Source organism: Eschrichtius robustus, chromosome 12, assembly GCF_028021215.1.
Source record: "Eschrichtius robustus isolate mEscRob2 chromosome 12, mEscRob2.pri, whole genome shotgun sequence".
Classification (NCBI taxonomy): Eukaryota; Metazoa; Chordata; class Mammalia; order Artiodactyla; family Eschrichtiidae; genus Eschrichtius; species Eschrichtius robustus.
The window spans coordinates 100,207,711-100,225,840 of NC_090835.1; the positions used below are offsets into that span (position 1 = coordinate 100,207,711).

General features: G+C 43.3%; 1 long non-coding RNA gene across 3 annotated transcripts in view; it reads left to right on the forward strand.

Moving 5' to 3' along the window:
- LOC137773658 (uncharacterized) overlaps window positions 1-18,130 on the forward strand; it is a 180,440-nt gene that overhangs the window by 95,020 nt on the left and 67,290 nt on the right. For all 3 annotated transcript variants that reach the window (XR_011075713.1, XR_011075712.1, XR_011075714.1), the window contains exons 4-5: window positions 1,040-1,169; window positions 17,466-17,820. This is a non-coding gene — a long non-coding RNA (uncharacterized lncRNA). The remainder of the gene's footprint in view (window positions 1-1,039; window positions 1,170-17,465; window positions 17,821-18,130) is intronic.

Genomic DNA, 18,130 nt, shown 5'->3' on the forward strand with positions numbered 1-18,130 from the left:
ATGGAGTTAAGAAAGGAAGAGGAAGGAAAAGGACCAATGGGAGACAAAATATGCCCATTTTTCACTGAAGTTTCTTACTTAATGTCTGTCTCCTACTCTGCATTGTGAACTCTGTGGCAACAGGAACAATGTCTGTCTGGGTTATCAGAGCATCCCCGGTGCCATTCGAAGTGACCATGCTTACTTGATGAATGAATGAATAAATGAATGCTCAGGCAGAGTAAGCTCAGTGTCTCAGAATCACAGGTCCCGGAGCTAATGAGGCCAGGACACCTGTTCCTATAACTCACATCACTCAGAGAACACACTTCCTGTGACTGGTTCTGGAGCTCACCCTCTCCAGATAAGCAGGAAACCCTTGAGAGGAAGTTCTTACACCTAGATATTCCAACCAGTCACCAGCCGAAGACATCCCCAGACCATAGTAGAGACAAACGGATCCTTTATCCCTGAGTTGATAGCTGAAAATTCTCAGAAAAAAAAAAAAAAACCCTCTTTATAGTTAGGGATAAAAAATTTTTAAATGCACTTATGCCTAGAAGGCATAGATAGCATCACTGTGAATGAGTGAATTATACTAGGTAATTTTTTCAGAAAAGAGGTGGTACTGTAGTGAGGTATACAATATAGGAGGGCTGTAGGTACCTTAAGTGAAGAGAGGATGCCTTTAGGGAGAAAAAGGAGACAAAAATTAAGGGACCTAAAGACCTCAAAGATAAACCTACGGGCAAGTTATACCCAGAGCAGGTATAATTTTATGACTTTACTGTCTCAGTGAAAGGTGATATCCCATAACAACTAAACATGTGATCTCAAGAATCTGGTGGCCTGGGTTTGAATCACAGCACCGTTGATTTTGGACGAGTCACTTAGAATCTCTAGGGTTCAGTTATTTTATCTGGAAATGAATATATGAATGAGAACCATATCCTAAGATGTTGAGAGTACTAAATGAAGGAATCCCTGTAAAGTACCTGGCGTGCATTATATGCTTGATAAATATTAGTTACTACTAATACTCATATAAATGACTTGGCAGGAGGTGTGTTCACCATTTGGGCTCATCTCTAATACTGGAGATTCCGAGGAGAACCAGAGGAAATGAGGAGGCCCTGAGAGAACCTTCGCAAGATGTGTCCAAGCAGACCCGGGCACACAGTTGGCACTCAGTAAGTGATGACTTTCCTTCCTTCCACTTTTGTCATCTCGCTGTTTCTATGAAGTTGAATGTCAAGTGTGCAGTTCGCCTTGCCCTACCTTGTAGCTTCCCTGTGCCCGTGAGACCTTTTCTGGTTTGGAGATGGCTGAACACAGCCCAGCAGCAACACCAAGGGAAAGTGGTCAAAATGCAGATCAGAGTTTTCTTTTTAAAGAAATGCATATTTTAAGGTAACCATCCAGATGCACGGTTCACATGAGAATCTAAACAAGCACAGCTAACGCAAAGTTAATAAAACCAGATTATTTTTTCTTCTTCAGCAAACATTTTAAGAGTCCTCAGGCTCAGGAAGGAGATGGGTGGTTGTTTCCTGGCTCCACGCAAACGCGGGAAGGAAGTGAAGTTGAGTGCCCTGTGCCACCTCCTTCCCCTTTCCCCTTCCCCATTCTACTCCCCAAGCCTTTCGCCCCCAACTCTGGGCACAGAACTGTCCATAGTTTCCCAGCCAAAATTTTCTCTCAAGAAGGATCTGAAACTCATTTACATTAAAATACAAATGAGGACTGCATCTGAGAGCATTACATCAAGGTTTCCCTTTACCTTAAGACCCCAGCAAAGATTCACACCAACCCCAGCAAGGAGCAGAGACTTCTTTAGCAAGCTCCAGAAGCTTACTCGTTGGTATTTTCATTGTGGATTCATCCTGGAATCCTGAAATCTCACCACTTAGGTTGTAAATTAATCAGCAGAGTTTAAAGAAAAGCAGGAAGGGTTGGAGAGAGCGATTGGTACTTACGAAATGGTAACCACCTTCATTCTTTTGACAGAAGGAGGTGGAGACGCAGCAAATCAACCTCCCCTCAATTTAAAATCACCTGAAGCATTTATGTACTGACAACCAAATGCCCTTGGGTCTCTATTTCAATAGGTCTGGGTTAAAACCTCAGAAACTGATTTTCGTAACCAGCATTGTGGGGTTGTATAGAGGATTAAACGAGGGAGTTGATGAGAAAGTCCTAGCTTAAGAGCATTGAGTACTATTTGAATCTCTCATCTCGCTTCCTGTAGCCTCATTTGGAAGTGTGAGTCTGATTTCCCCAGTTCATGCTGTCCTTAACTCTCAATTGTACACATTTCTGAAGAGCTTCTCTTCTCTGAGCTATTTTGTTAAGTTGTTGACAGATTCATCTTTCTAAAGTACAGTTATGAACACGTCCAAGGAATCCATGTTCCACCGGACCTAACAAACATACAGACAATACAATCTTCACAGAGTAGCAAAAATTATCTTTTAAAAATTGGATTATTTCATTCCTACATTAAAATGAAATGCAAACGCTTTAGCGCAGCTTTCAAAGCCCTCACATGGCCTGGCCCCTGCTCATCTTCCCTACCCCATCTCATACCACTTCCCTTTGTTCGCTAGGCTCCGGTCACTCTGACTTGATTGGTCCTCCTGCCTCAGTGCTCACTCCCGCCTCAAGGCCACCACCTTGCTCTTCCGTCTGCCCAGAATGCTTTTCCCCCAGATCCTTGCAGGACTGACGGGTTCCACTGCGTGGTTACCTCTTGGCTCAACAACTACTCCCACTAGAGCAGTCCCCCCAGGCTCAACCACGTGAATCCTTTTTATTCTCTTTACAGCACTTCTGCAATCTAAAATGTCCTTGTTTATTTATTTGTTTATTTACTATGAGCTCCCTAACCCCTCCAGGATGCGAGATCCCCGGTTCACTGTGTTACCACCGCTGTTGAGGTAGCAATTGACACATGGTTGACTTTCAATGAGCATTTTGCAATAGAACGATGTTATGCTCTGTTCAAATCCTTCCATGGTTCTACATACTTCTCAGAACTGAGAACACATTCCTTGGCCTGCCAGTGAACAACCTCCATGGTTTTGCCTAATTCTTATGCTGAACTATGTCCATGTAGTTCCCTTTTTATTATAACGCTGAACACATTAAATTGAAATGATCTGCATGGGTTTCTTTCTCCTAACCTTTGCCCCTCAAAGTGAGGTTTGTGAACCTGTACTGTTGGCATCATCTGGAAATTTGTTAGAACTACAGACTCTGAAGCTTAGCATTAAATCTACTGAATCACTATCTGCATTTTAATAGGAGCCCCAGGTGAACTGTGGCCTTATGCACACCTCCTAATTACTAAAGGAATAATCAGTCAGCCACCCAGTGTGTATCAGCTGAACTACTCACCACTTCCAATTGGATCTCTCACTGATATGTCGAGTTGATAATGTTCAAACTGAACTAATAATGGTCCTTCCAAAACATGATTCTCTTCCAGAGTTCTCAACCTCAGAAAATAAGAAATATTTTCCTACTCTAGTTTATGAGTTATTCAAAGGCTTTATTATTCTGCTTTGGAAACGGGGGTGGGGGGCATGGGAGTGACAGTCACTGAAATACGGAGCGTAGGAGGATTGGCTGGAGGTGGGCAGACAGAGAATGGCTTTAATTTGCCCATGAGAAAGCCAGGGCACAAATACCAGTAGATAGCTGGATATATGAGTTTGGAGCTCAGGAGCGATACCAGTGTTCAAAACTAGATAAGGGAGCCAGCACGCAGTAGCCAGTGTTGATTCAGTGACCCTACCACATTTCCCTAGTTCATTCACTCTTCAAGATGACCATCTCACATCCTGTCCTTCCTCCTTAAACCTCCATCGCCTCCTCCCCAGACTTCAGTCCTGGCTGATAACCTTATTTTCTATTTCACAGGAAAAACTAGAAGGGTCAGCAGAGGTCACGCACCCACTCACACCCCCATACCTGTAGTCTGCCCTTCCTCTTCAGGAGAAGCTGTTAACAACTTTGTTAGCATTTGTTAAGGAAAGCACAGGGTGTGAGATGGTGAATGATGTTCAACAAAAGACCACAAGAAACACTGAAATAGGTTCATTACTCATGGTCCTGGAGGAAGTACAGGGCAGGCCACCAGGGGCCATGAGGGGAAGTCAAGACAGGGTACAGGCTGTGAGAGTGACAGGTCCTGGGGCATGTGCCTTTACTAGGGTCATGGGGGGAGTGCCTTGGGTTTCCCAGGCTAAGGCCAGATTGGTCAATTCAAACCAAAATGAGTGTGGTTTTGGTAAGCTCCACGGGGTCTTATCTAAGGGACGCACAAAGGGAAGGCCCTGGGAGACAGAGGAGCCTGTTTGATCACAAGGGCTGCTGGGGATGTCATATCAGGAACTTACATTTGCTTGTGACTCTGTGGGCTATTCTTTAGGCCATGGGCTGGTATGAGGGGCTGGTGTCCATTTAAGGCCCCTGCAGGTCACTTGGCCAAACAACATGAGTGCTGAGGCAGAAATGCCACGGAGTAGTTTAACTAAACTCTTGACAGAAGCCAACCTCTCCACTATTTCCTATATCCCATCCCCTTACCCTTTTCAAGGACCTCACTCCAACAATTCACTCCTCTTTCCCCTGTGTCATAAAAATTTTCCGATTAGATTGTCTATTATCTGAGCATATTAAATCTCCTATCATAAAAACAAACCAAAAAATAAAAAAGCCTCCCTCGACCCTCTACCGTCTTTCCACTATCACCCCATTCTTCTGCTTTACAGCAAAGCTCTTGGAGAAGTTGTCTACACTGCAGCCTCCAACTTCTCCCGTTCCCTCCCACCCACAACTGAAACTGCTTTGTCAAGGTCATCAGTGGCCTCCGCATCCCCAAATCCATCGGGCAGTTCTCAGCCCCCGTTGTACTTCCCCTTTCAGCAGTTGACACACTTCATGTCCCCCTGGACACTCTGCTGGCCTTTCAGGGCACCACACACTGGCGGCGGTCCTTTGTCTCAGGCCACTTCTCAGTCTCCTCTGCTGGTGACTGTCCTCTCCCGGCCTCTCCATGTCGCACGCCCAACGCTCACTCGTCAGTTTGCTTCCCTTTTTCCAACACACACCCTTGGTGATCTCACCCAGTGTCACTGCTTCAGATGTCACCCTATATGCTGGTGACTCCCAAAGGTCTGTCTCCAGACCTCTCCCCTGGTGTCCACATTCATATATCCTACTTCCTTCTCAACAGCTACACAGGGTCTAAGAACCGTGTGGAACTTAGCCTGCCCCAAATCTAACTCTCTGTCCCCTCCACACCAGGTCCCCCACAGCCTTCCTTATCTCTGAAAATGACCACTCCTTCTTCCACTTGCCAGAGCCCAAACCTTTGGGCTTAACCTTGGTTTCTTTCCTTCACTCCCACATCTAACAGAAAATCCTATTGATCTCACCTCAAATTAGAGCCAAAATTCATCCATTTCTCAACACTGCATTGCTACCACCCTGATCCAAGCCCTCATCGTCTCTTGCTTTGATTATTGCAGTTGTCTCCTAACAGAAATTCCTGCCTCTGCTCTGGCTTCCAGGGTCTCTTCTTAACAGAGACACCAAAATGATCCTCTAAGGGTGTAAGTCAGATCCTATCACTCTTCTTAAAACCCAGTGGCTCGGGCTTCCCTGGTGGCGCAGTGGTTAAGAATCCACCTGCCAATGCAGGGGACATAGGTTCGAGCCCTGGTCCGGGAAGATCCCACATGCCGCGGAGCAACTAAGCCCGTGCGCCACAACTACTGAGCCTGTGCTCTAGAGCCCGTGAGCCACAACTACTGAGCTCGCGTGCTACAACTACCGAAGCCCGTGTGCCCTAGAGCCCATGCTCCACAACAAGAGAAGCCACCACAATGAGAAGCCGCGCACCGCAACGAGGAGTGGCCCCTGCTCACTGCAACTAGAGAGCGCCCGAGTGCAGCAACAAAGACCCAACGCAGCCAGAAATAAATTTAAAAAATAAAAATAAAATAAAAACAAAAAACAAAAAAAACCCCGTGGCTCTCCATTTCCCTCAAAGGCGAGGCCAAAGCCCTGACATTGCCCGTGAAACCCTCCCCACTGCCCCCTGATCTGTTTCCTTCCTCTTTCCCCTGGATCACTTCATTCTAGCCCCTTGAGGGTTTCTTGACGATGCCAAGTTCGATCCCACTGCTGGGCACTTGTGTTCTTTGTTCCCGCTGCCATGCCTCGTGTCTTGGTCACTTACACCTTTCAGGTCTGTGTGTAAATGTCTTATCAAAGAAGCATTCCTAGGCACCCTGTAAAGGAGCTGTCTCTCCCTCCCGACTTTCCTTCCCTACTTATGCAGCATGATATTTTCCATGGCACTTACTTCATCTCTAACAGGAAATGTTTGCTTATTCATTATCTGTCTCTTCATTAGTATGTAAGTTCGCAAGAGCAGGGTTTGGTCTGTTTTATTTATTGCTATTATCTCCAGCGTGAAGAACAGTAATGGGCATATAGTACCAGGCCTTCAATAAATACTTGTTGAATACGTGATTGACTAAAAATGGATGAAAGAAATATGTATTGAATGTCTAATATGTGTCGTAAATATATAACTAGGAATTGAGGCTATAAGAAAGGATGAAATCTCATGTCGGGGATCGACAGGTGAGATTGCAGCAGGGGTGGAGAACACAGTTCTGGGGAAGGCCATAAAGAGGACCTTTTAAGGGAGCATGGAAAGAAGATGCTAGAGAGCAAGGCGGTAAACCCAGATAAAATCGTCACAGAACACAAGGGAAGATAGAGTTCCAAAGGAAAGGGGATTGACAAGAGTAGCAAGGCTGCAGAAAGATAAAGTAATAGGACAAAATGGAAAGGACCCATTGGAGGTAGCAAAAGCATTCTGGGGACCTTAATGGTTCCTGGCAACTGTGATAGTAATACCTCCCCCAGGAAGCCTCTGTAAATCCTAATATCCCAGTGCTTATCAACCAGAATACAGGCTCATTGGCTTGTCAGTTATCCAGCCATTTAGACTTGAGCAGCCTGAGGGCCTTGAAGAAGGAAATGGCATGTTTTGGGCAATTCCTATGGGCCAGGCACAGTGCTAGGTATTTTGCAAGTACTAATATATTTGATCCTCAGAGCAACCCAGTGAGGTAGATATGATTTCCCATTTTGCATATTCAGAAATTGAGGTTCCAGGAGGCTGACCCAAGATCTTGTAACTACTAACGGATACTGGAACCTCTGTCTTTTGGACTCCTTATGAAAAACGTGTATGTTGGGGAGTGTTTTTCCCGTCCCTCCTATGTCATCTGGAAGTTGCACAGAGGCAGACTTGCTGGTTTCTTATCCAGTAGCTAATCCTATCTTCCTGCTGACAGAACTGGATTTTCTTTGTGTATGGGGTAACCCTGTGCTTCAGCAAAGACTGAGCCCTTTCCTAATCCCCGGAGCCAAAATTTGACTAGTCTAAGCAAATTATGACCATTTCATTTGTCTTGCTGTTGATCAGCTCAGGAACAGGCTTGTGATGCAGTTCTGCCTCCTAAGATGTGAGGGCATTTCTGCTGGGGAGTGGGACCCAAAAAGGGGAGTGTCTTCATTTTGGCTTTATTTATTTGTGTATTTATTTGCATTTGGATGTGGTTGAGAAGGTACTACCTAAAGCTATTGCAGGCACTTTGCAACTGTGAGGGAACCAACCACCTGAGAATAAAACTGACATGAGGATATTTATTGATCTACCCCCAGACTTCTTGCTTGGTGAGGCGACAGGTATTTATTGTTCAAGCCACTTTAAGTTCTATTTTTACATTATTTGTAGCCAAAGCATCCAATATACACAATATACTGTGTATATTTTTACCCACTGGTTTATTCCCAGCTCCTAACACAGTGGTAATTGCTCAAAAAAAAATATGTTTTGATTGCCAGCATGAAGAATGTTGTGTATTTCAGAGTAAAGATGAATGAATTCAATCAATTATTACAGGGTATAGAAAATTGAGGTGACAACATGCCATTGGCGTTCTCTCTAAAAGCACAAGAGGAGGAGAAAAAGAGAGCACGCCACATGGAAAAAACCCTGGTTGTGTGTAACATGGCAGCATCTCAGTACTCTGTCACCAGGGAGAAATATTTATGTTAAGACCTCTGTCTATCAGACGGCCATTTCCTCCCACGTAATTAATTGAAATTTAAAATCAATTTGTGTCCCTGGTGACCGAGGTCCAGACTAAAGAACAGCCTAGATTGTGTTTTCAGTCAGGAGGTGGCTGTGTTCGAGATTTGTGTTGGCATCTTTGAGCTGCGACCACAGCTCACATTTTTGTGGGAAATATCAGATGAAAGTTTTATGGCAACATTCTTCCATCAGGAAGGGCGGGGGGGCGGCGGGTGGGGCGGGCTTCAGCATGCCCAAGAGAGTTTTTCTCCTTCTGAAACATGTTTAGACTCATTCTTTCCAAATTAGTGAGGCCACTTTCCCCTTTCAGAGCAAATGCAGATAGGGAAACAAATGGGTGAAAATTTAGAAACAACAGGGTCCCCTTTCCAAAGCCTCATTTCACAAGGCCCTATGTGGTTTGTGGAAGCAAGTTGAGGTCCTGGTGACTGATAAATACAATATAATTTTAGAACTTTCATAAGCCTGTGTGGCCTCTTTGTTGAAGATCGGCAATTAGGGCCTTAAAGTACTGAAAACAATTACCTAAATCGTTTTCAAAATGTCCATATTCAGTATTAGTTCTGGGCACTGTCTCTTCCTCTTGTTCAGACCCTGCTTATACTCTTTCATTCAGCTAGATTATTCCAGTTGTGGTTCCCAGATATGGTTCAGCTGCAGCGTATGCAGGGGTGCGTGGGGAAGACATTCTGGCCGAGGCTTTGGAGAAGAGTGTCTTTGTGCCCACTTGCTCATGGCCCTATTCTGAGGGAAGGGACCCTAAGTGATTTCTTACAAACAGATCATCACATTTGACCCCCTGATCCTGGCTGATGGAACCAGGAAGGGGCAGTTGTTTTTGAAGATGGCCATCTGTAAGCTGACCACCAGCCAATGAGATAATCCAGTGGGAGCCCTCTATAGGACAGGGGTGTCCAGTGCCCTGTAGTGACCAATGGACTCTATCAGATCCTTTCTCTTAAGAAGTATGAAGGTGACACAGAGAGAAAAATACAAGTGACAGAAGGGTTCAAAAACCAGGAGACTGATGAAGAGGAGACAGTGGGCTAAAGCCATGAATCAGTAGAATTTAAGATTAAGAAGCTAAGCAGGACATTGGAGGGAGCTAAAAAGGGTATGAGAAGTATTAAGAAACAGGCAGTGGCCTCATGTGGTGCTGTGGGTGGCCGCTGCTGAGAGTCAGCAAGATCCTGGGGTCTGTGGACTGAGGATGAAGTGCCAGTTCCCGGGAGGCTCGGTCCTATGTTTATGCGAACTCCCTACCGTTGTTCCTTACATGCCTTCATCATAAATCTCATTTGCTGAGAATCTGATTGTGTCAAACTCTTGCAATCTGAAAGAATTTAACTACTAGGTTCAATATTTACAAACTTTGTGATCTTGGGTAAGTCACTTAACCTCCGTGAACATTAGATGTTCAGTCTCTACCTGCGATAGGCAGAATAATGACCCCAGCATGTCCACGTCCTAATTCCAGGAATCTAAGAATATGTTACTTTACATGGCAAAAGGGATTTTGCAAGTGTGATGAAGTTAGAGACCTTGAATTGGGCTCCTATATTATCCATGAGAGTCCAAGCTAGTCACTTGGGTCCTTAAAATCAAATAGTAGAACTTTTCCCGGCTGAGGCTGGGGGAGATATAACTATAGAGGAACAGTCATAGAGGTTCAACATTACTGACTTTGAGGATGAAAGAAGAGGCCAGGAGCCAAGGAACATGGGCAACCTCTAGAAGAGAAAAAGGCAAGGAAACAGACTCTCCCCTAGCCCCTCCAAAAGAATGCAGCCACGCCTATACACTAACTAGCCCGGGAGACCTGTGTGGGACTTCTAACCTACAGAACTGTAAGATGATAAATGTCTTTTGTCTTAAGCCATTAATTTTGTGGTAACTTGTTACAGCAACAATAGTAAACTAATCCACTGTAATATCACTCTACATATATATGGGAAAACATTGAAATGTATACACACTCCAGTGTAACATTGGTTATGTTGTCTTTTTGAATTCCTTACTTTTTCTGGTTTCAACAATGAGTATATGTTACTTGTGTAATAAAGAAGTTGTTATGTGTACTTTTGGTAAGATTTATTTGGAAAATAACAAGTCCAACAAACATTTGTTGAAGGTACTTTGTGTAGTCCTGAGGTCATTTAGATACTGCACGTTTTTTAGTCTTTGTTAGGCCTGGTATGGTGTATTGTGACAGATCTCAAGGTCATGTTGATGGAGCTCAAAAATCTACTGAAGAAATTTTAAAAGGACATTTTAGAGACCCTGTGGCTTCCCAAGTCCATCAGCCTCACCCAAAGTCTAAAAACTCTTAGGCTCATTCACAACTCACCCAATGTCAATAGGGGAGGACTATTAACTGATATTAGAGTTACCAATACTGGTGATAAGCACAGCAAATGAGACAGTGAGACTCCTTTGAAGGTACTTCTGAACCACTTAAGGTTAAGAACTTGGCTTTGGTGAGTTAAAATTGCAGAGCATGCCCGAAATACCAGTTCTCACTTGAGCAAGAATTTGTTAGCTCTTATCACGACCAACCATCTTCAGGGCTTTGAATGGCCCTAAACTTAATTTCGCATTTAGACAGGACAATAGGTGCTTTGCATGACCTGATTAGAGAATAACGCAAAGCTGTTTCCCATTAGGTCACTTTGACCTGCGGCCGAGCCAAATTCCCTGGACCTGTCTCCAGCCAAACTACACCCCAGAGGAATGAAGGAAATAGAGCAGATTTTCAGGAGTAGAGATCTTAACACTTTCATCATGTCTTTATTCATCAAATGTTTGTTGGATGTTGTAACTGTGTCCCCAAATGTCCGTGTGCATAAGAATTAGCTGGGAGGGTTCCACTCCCCAGAGAAACTGATTCAGCAATTCAAGGGTGGGACCTAGGGATCTATATTTAACCACCTTGTGGGTGATTTTGATACAAGACCTCTACAGACCACTTTGTAAAATATTTAGTTTGGTCTAAACAAAATGAATAAGCAACAGTTCCTTAGCATCCAGAGCCTTGAAGTCTAAGGAAACAGACACACTATTATGATACTATGTGATGAGCTCAATAATAGAAGTTTTGGTGACAGTGAAAGGGGGAAAAGATTCTCTGTCCAGGGGACAGTCTTGAAGCATGTCGCCTAAAAGAGAAGAAGGAATGGCATTCTAGGTAGGGGAACAGCCTTTACAATCCCCAAATCATGAGAAGACATGAAATACTAGGGGAGAGTGAGCAGTGCAGGGTGATGGGAAGGTGAGAGGAACTCTAGGTGTGGATAAGAAGGAGAGAATCTAAGAAGAGAGCATGGATCTCGATTCACCAACTAAGTCACTTCACTTTGTTTTGTAGGCAACAGGGAGTTGGTGGAAGTTTTTAAGCAGACAGTGACATGAGGAGATTTGAAAGTTTTCTGTGAGAGCATCTAGTATTGTGGAGATGCTCATTCAACTAATATCTCCTGAGGACCCACCTTGTGCCCTGTCACAGTTAGAAATTGTTGTGACAGTCCAAGCAATGAAAGTCTAAACTAAGGTCGTAGCAGTGGGCATGTATTGAATTGGTCAACAAGATTTAAGATTTAATTTTTTAAATAACAGGATTTGGTGACAGGTTAGATTTAAGAAGCAAGGAAATGTTTGTAATGTTTTAGGGCAGAGAGACTGCTATGGACTAAATGTTTATGTCCCCCCCCCAGATTCTTATGTTAAAGCCTAATCCCCAATGTGATGGCATTAGGAGATTGACGTTGGGGAGGTAAATAGGTCATGAGGATGGATCCCTCATGAATGGGATTAGTGTCCTTATAGGAAGAGACAAAGAAGGATCATCTCTCTCCCCCATGTGAGGATACAGCAAGAAGAGAGCCATTTACAAACCAGGAAGAGGACCCTCACCAAAACCCAACTGTGTTGGCACCCTTGGTTTCAGACTTCTAGCCTCCGGAACTGTGAAAAATAAATGGTTGGTTGTTTGAACCATCCAGCCCATGGAATTTTGTTAAAGCAGCTAGAACTGACTAAGACAGAGACTGAAGGGATGATAATGACATTAGTGGAGAGTCAGGAGGAGAAGACTTGCCCCAGACCTAAATGGGAGTAGAGGAGCCCACCCAGAGGGAGAAGTAGAGTGAAAATATGTGAGGTCCAGTGGTGGAACATGAGTAGCGATAAGCAGAGGGATGTAGTGAACTGTGAAGGAAGTGAACTGAGCTGAGCGGGATCCCCCAGAGAAAGAAAGAGGGGTCTGAGAGGAAAGAAGTGATCGGTCATTTTAAATGCAACAGAGGAAAGCCATTGTGATGTCTTTTGGTTTCACCATCTAGGATGCCATGGGTGACATTAACAGGGACTACTGCATGCAGAGCTGGGGGTGGGAGCCAGAGGTCAGGATGGAGGGAACGCAGCGAGGAAGAAGGGAATGGAAGGTGTGGCAGTGGGAGCACACAGTTGTAGACGAAACAACTCTTTCAGGAAAGCTGAGCATGAAAGGAAGGAGGCAGAGTAAGAAGAAGAGTGGACAGAATTAAGGCACTAAGTATTAGGGTTTCCGTGAACCTGTGGGCACAGGGCTTTTCGCTTATACGATAGGAAAAGTTGCGATGAAAATAGAGGAGGGATAAGTTGGATTTCTTTTTAGAATTTCTATTGTCTTAGAGTAAAATACTTATATAAAAACTAAAGGGAACAAGTGTGTTGGGGTTTTAAGTACCAGGAATCAGTAAAAAATATTTCTAAGTCTTTAGAGTAGGAATCTGTCAATATGGGCTTGTGAAATGGAGGCTGCTCCGAGAATCAGGAGGAGGACATGCTCAAGGGAAAGGAAAGCTAAAGAACCAGCCATGGCAGAGCAAAAAGGGGCTGTAAATTATCATGACACTTGGCAGTTCCTCCCTGGGACTGGGTCACTGTCAGGGCAGCAAACCTACCTCGGGAGAGGCATGATTTGACTTGATTTTTTGGTTAAGTGATTGTGTAGGCATAAAGGAAAATCCAGAAAAATCACCTTATCAAGTGACTAATCAACCTTTGGTATTTGATCTGGGAATCTCTACTCAGGGGCAGACCAGTTGGATGTAAATCCACATTTTTGTATATTTAGAAAACAAATGGTCAAAAGTCAGATAGTTGGAGGAGTCTAATCTCTTCAACCATCGAAAACAGCAGTGTAATTTTATTTTGTATATTCTTATGAATAAGATGTTGCTTTCAGATTCCTATTTCATGTGAAACCAGAACAGCAGTTTGTACAGTTTCCTCAGAAACCGAGCATAATGTGATGGTTTCAGTCTTGTGTTCTGTTTGTGCACAAGAGCGCGCTCAAGGGCAAGGTTGCACACGTGCATGTTGCAAATTGACGGTGGTTACATATATTCGTGTAAATGCCTAGCAGACGTCTTCGAAGAATACATACCAAACAGGTACCAGGGGTTCCCTTTGGGCAAAGCAGAGGCGAGACCTGAAATTAGGGTTGATGGTTGGAAAGCACTTTAATTTTACCTTCAATGTTAGTTTTTTTACAGTATAAATTTATTAGTTGTATATTTTAAAAATTAATTTAAAAATTATGGCGAAATCAACACTGACAAGATTTTGCTAATTATTCTTTGGGAAGTCAAAGGTGGTTGTCATTTAGTAGAGGGATAGGTGATCGAGATATAAGTAATGGACAAATCAGTGCTTGGTGTTTGCCAGATGCTTAAATGCAATGAATGCCTCCAATAAATCAGAACCCTTTATGTTTGTCATCAGTTCTGTCCTAAAAAGAATTCAGTCTTTCTTCCTTTAGCTCTTCTTGGAACCCATGTTTCTTCAAACAGCTGTTCTGTGAGCTAGAAGAATGGTTTCATCTATGAAAATGTCATTTTCCTCCTAATGATAAACATCAAAAATGGTAGCTATTACTATTTTTATTAATCCAATGGTAATGCTTGAAACTATAATTCAAAGGATTGAAGAATGAGCAGAGAATGAGGAGCTGGATGGATTTAAGAGTGAAATTCTGCAGAGATCATGAGGGACGCTGAAAGAGCTCACATCAGCATCTTACCTCGGCATGGTGTGAGCTCAGGGCTGGGCTCAGAGCTTCTGGAGAGAGAGGAAAGTTTGGAAAGAAGACCTGACAGAGAGTAGGAAATGAGTGAGAAGATTCCTGAGGAGCAGAAGGGCCTCAGTTGAGGTTACTGAGAGAGAGATGCCAGGAAACAATTTGGCCTTTGTTAACTTTTTCCCAGTGAGTCTGGGTTGCTCTGAAGCATGAGAGAAAGTAGATTGAACTTCCACCTAGGGCTGGGAATGGGTGAACACCCAGAAGAACAAGAACAAGGAAATCGACATTAACATGTTACTGAAATAGCTTTCCATGGGGTTCTGGCAATGTAAGAGCGTGACACTCTAGGACTTGGTTGATGGACGGGAGAACAGAAGAGACGGAAGACAAAGATGTCCTGTTACAAGAGAGAGAACAGAAGGGTTGTAAGCAGCAAGAGAACAAAAGAGGAAGGTGAATAAGGTTCATTTTGTCATGCCTACTAGACTGTAATTTCTCTTAGGAGCTGATTTTCATTCATTTTTTATTTATCATAGCACTTGTTCAATAAATGCTTTTAATATCGTGAGTGAACCCATTAAGGGGAATCGTGATCTCACTAGATAATCTACCAACTAAGCTATGAGTTTCTTGAGTGCAGGCCCTGAGTCTTGTGAACTGGTATATCAAAAATGTGCAGGAAAGCTCAGAGGAGTTTTCAGGTCCACAATAGTTATTGAATGGACAAGTGAGCTGGATCTTTTTGAACTCTGATTTCTTCATCTAAAAATGAAAACCGCAAGACCAACTCACAGTCCCGAGAAGGGAGGAGGCATACGTTATAATACTAGACAACGCTGCTCGTAAAACGTGCCAAACCAACTCTTGAGCATATTCATTTAAATTCCTTAGTGGGCAGCTGATTCCCCAGGGCTAATACTGTCTTCAGTCGTGGAGGGAAATGAGTCAAGCAAATGGAATCATAAATACACACACACACACACACACACACACACACACGGACACAACTTGGCCATAGACTTTTTAAACTTTTTATCTTCTCAAATTCTCCTCACTTCTTTCTCCTTCACCCCTCAGCCTCCACTTCATACAGCAGGCCCTGCTTGGACCAAATATTCATGACAGATTCAAAACCATTGCCTGGAGGTTGGCTACTGCTTAACAGGTAGTTATAAACCATTCTGTGGTGCTGAGATTCCAGCAATCTGAGATGGCATGAAGAAGCTAATTAAAGCAGTCAAGAAGACTGTGTAAATAAAGATGAAAATGTAAACACAGTCTTCATTGGATACAGTGATTACAAATTACACTTGTTTGTTTTTTGTCAGAACCATCTGTGGTTTGTCAAAATTTTGATATGTGGCATAACCTGCCACTAATGAAAAGAAGAAGACAAACCACAAAAAAAAAAAAAAAAGAAGAAGAAGGAAATCTAAGACTGTAAGTAGGAAAACAGACGTAGGAAACTTCCATCTTTCCAAGTGGGAAAAATATTTAACTTGTTTTTTGCAAACAAATCTGATCTGTTTTTGGACAAAGTCTGAGCTCCTTAGTTTGCCTTCACAGATGTGCCCTCGCTCCATCCTGAAGAGCTCAGCAGTGGGAGGTCCAGGCAGCTCAAAGTGGGGAAAGAAGCCATGAGGATGTAGATGAAATAACAGAGTTAAGGATAATCAAGTTGCCAAACTCAAGGACTTTATTTAAAAGAAGCCCAAGCTTAGTTTTTTTAGAATATCTAGGGTATCATCGACTTATGGAAACAACTAGATAGCATTAATCTTCAAGTTACACTATATAACTGTAAACTATTTTTTCTAAAATTTAGCATTTAAATTTATACTGCACAAACATCTAATGAAGCAAATAATATTTTACTGATAATGGTATTTTACTGATGTGGGAAATGCATAGGGGAGCATTTTGAAAAAATTATTTACTGTCTGTACTTCTCCTCTACCTCTATTATGTATCATGAATAAATACTCTGCACTATAAAATAAAAACTTAGAATAACTCTACCTCAAATCTGGACCAGTTCCTGATATATAGCATGTACTCAAGAATAGTTTTTTAAGGAAAGGGAAGAGAATGAAAAAAAATGGAGTACCTTAGTGGTATTTGTACCATGAAGTTTGCTAATTATGTACATGTATAAAGATTAATATAGATCTTCTTATTGTTGATGTATTTATAAGTCCCAATTGCACAAGGCATTGAGCTGAGTTTTTGTTTCTTTGTTTAAAGGTAGCATCTGTTTACGGACAGAGTATTTCTTAGCATGATTCAGGCCAGCTCGACACTTAAAACTAAATAACGTGGATCTGAGTTTCAGAGAAGTATTACAGGAAATTAAAACTAAACAAAACAAAACAACAAGAAAACAGAAGTCGCAAGAGTGCAACAGACAGCATGAGCAGAGTGTAAAGATGAGGGGAAGGCCAAGGACAGCCCTGTCCTTGTCTCGGGGGTGGAGCAGGCAGGAGCAGGAACATCAGGCACCACCACATCATTTCGGAATATCAGTCATTCAGACCATCTCCCTCTTCCCTCAATCCGCTGTGCCCCCAGATCATTTCCTAGGCGCCAGCAAGGGGTGGGAAGCGGGGCAAAAAAGGAAAAAAAAACCAAGGACTGAAGTTATGTATAATTTGCCACTAATAATAATGGTAAGCTTGCATATGCTGTTTACTTATTTATTGTGCCAGGTGCTCTTTGAATACATATACTAACTCATTCAATTCTCACAGCAGCCCTTTTATTATTCCCATTTTACAGATGAGGAAGTTGAGGCACAGAAGGATCAAAAGTATTTAAAGAGTAGAGCCATGATTCAAACCCAGGTGGTCAGTCTCAGAGTACTTCCCCTTGTATGCTACCCAAATGCCCAGCTGGAAGAAGACAAGGGTTTGGGATGAAATACTTTCAAATTCCCTTTCACATAATCAAATCTAGGCTTCTATATCACGTTGTACGTAGGAATGATCTGTTTGGGTACCTAGCCCCCAGCACACAGAGTACAGGCTCAATAAATACTTGTCAAATGAAAGGATGTTTCATGTCAATTTATAGTAGAACTCTTTAGAACACATTGAGCTCATAAAACCACAAAATCCTAAATTGATTGGTCTTGAAAAGCCTAATTTTTGCCTCAGTGCAGCCTAGAAAGGTGCTTGTGCCACTTAGAAAGTACATCTCACAGAATTTCATGGTGATCCTAATCTAAAGATCTCTTTCTCAAAATAGCAAACGGTGCCGATCCGAACTAGATGGCTCGCCTGTCCCTAAACAACCAGTGGTCCTCAGTGTGTCAGGAGGTCTGACAGAGGGGAAAAAAAAAAGATGCACAGAGAAGAAATGAACTGAGACAACATCACTTCACAGCAACCGGAAGGAAAAACACCCACAAGGTCGCCATTCACAGTCTGCGTGTGCAGTTGCTCCGTGGGGAAATGCTCACAGCTGCCTTCAGAAGCAAGTCTAGCGGCTGCAGCAAGACAGAAGCACGGCCACGAGGCAGGACTGAGCCGCCACCTCCCGCCTGCCTGCCCAGAGGGAGGGCAAGGACGCGACCAGAGGATCCCACAGCCTTCCGCCCTGGGTGAGTTCCCAGACACTTGCTGCAGCCTGAGGGGAAGGCAGGGGGCTCGCTCAGACTCTGACTTCCTGAGTTGGTGTCAGACAACCAGCTGTGTTCCCTGCTGGGGGCACCCTTATCTGCAGCTGCTGGGAGGGACTCAGCAGGCCTCAGGAGGAAAGAGTCTCCTCCTTCAGGGTGCAACTTAATACCTATGTGATTCTAGTTTCATATCTTCCTGGGTAGGTGCTTCCTGGTGTGTAAAATACATGGCTCCTCCCCCTTCCTACCGGCCTCGGAGAGCTTACCTGAAATGACCCTGAGCTTTTACTTT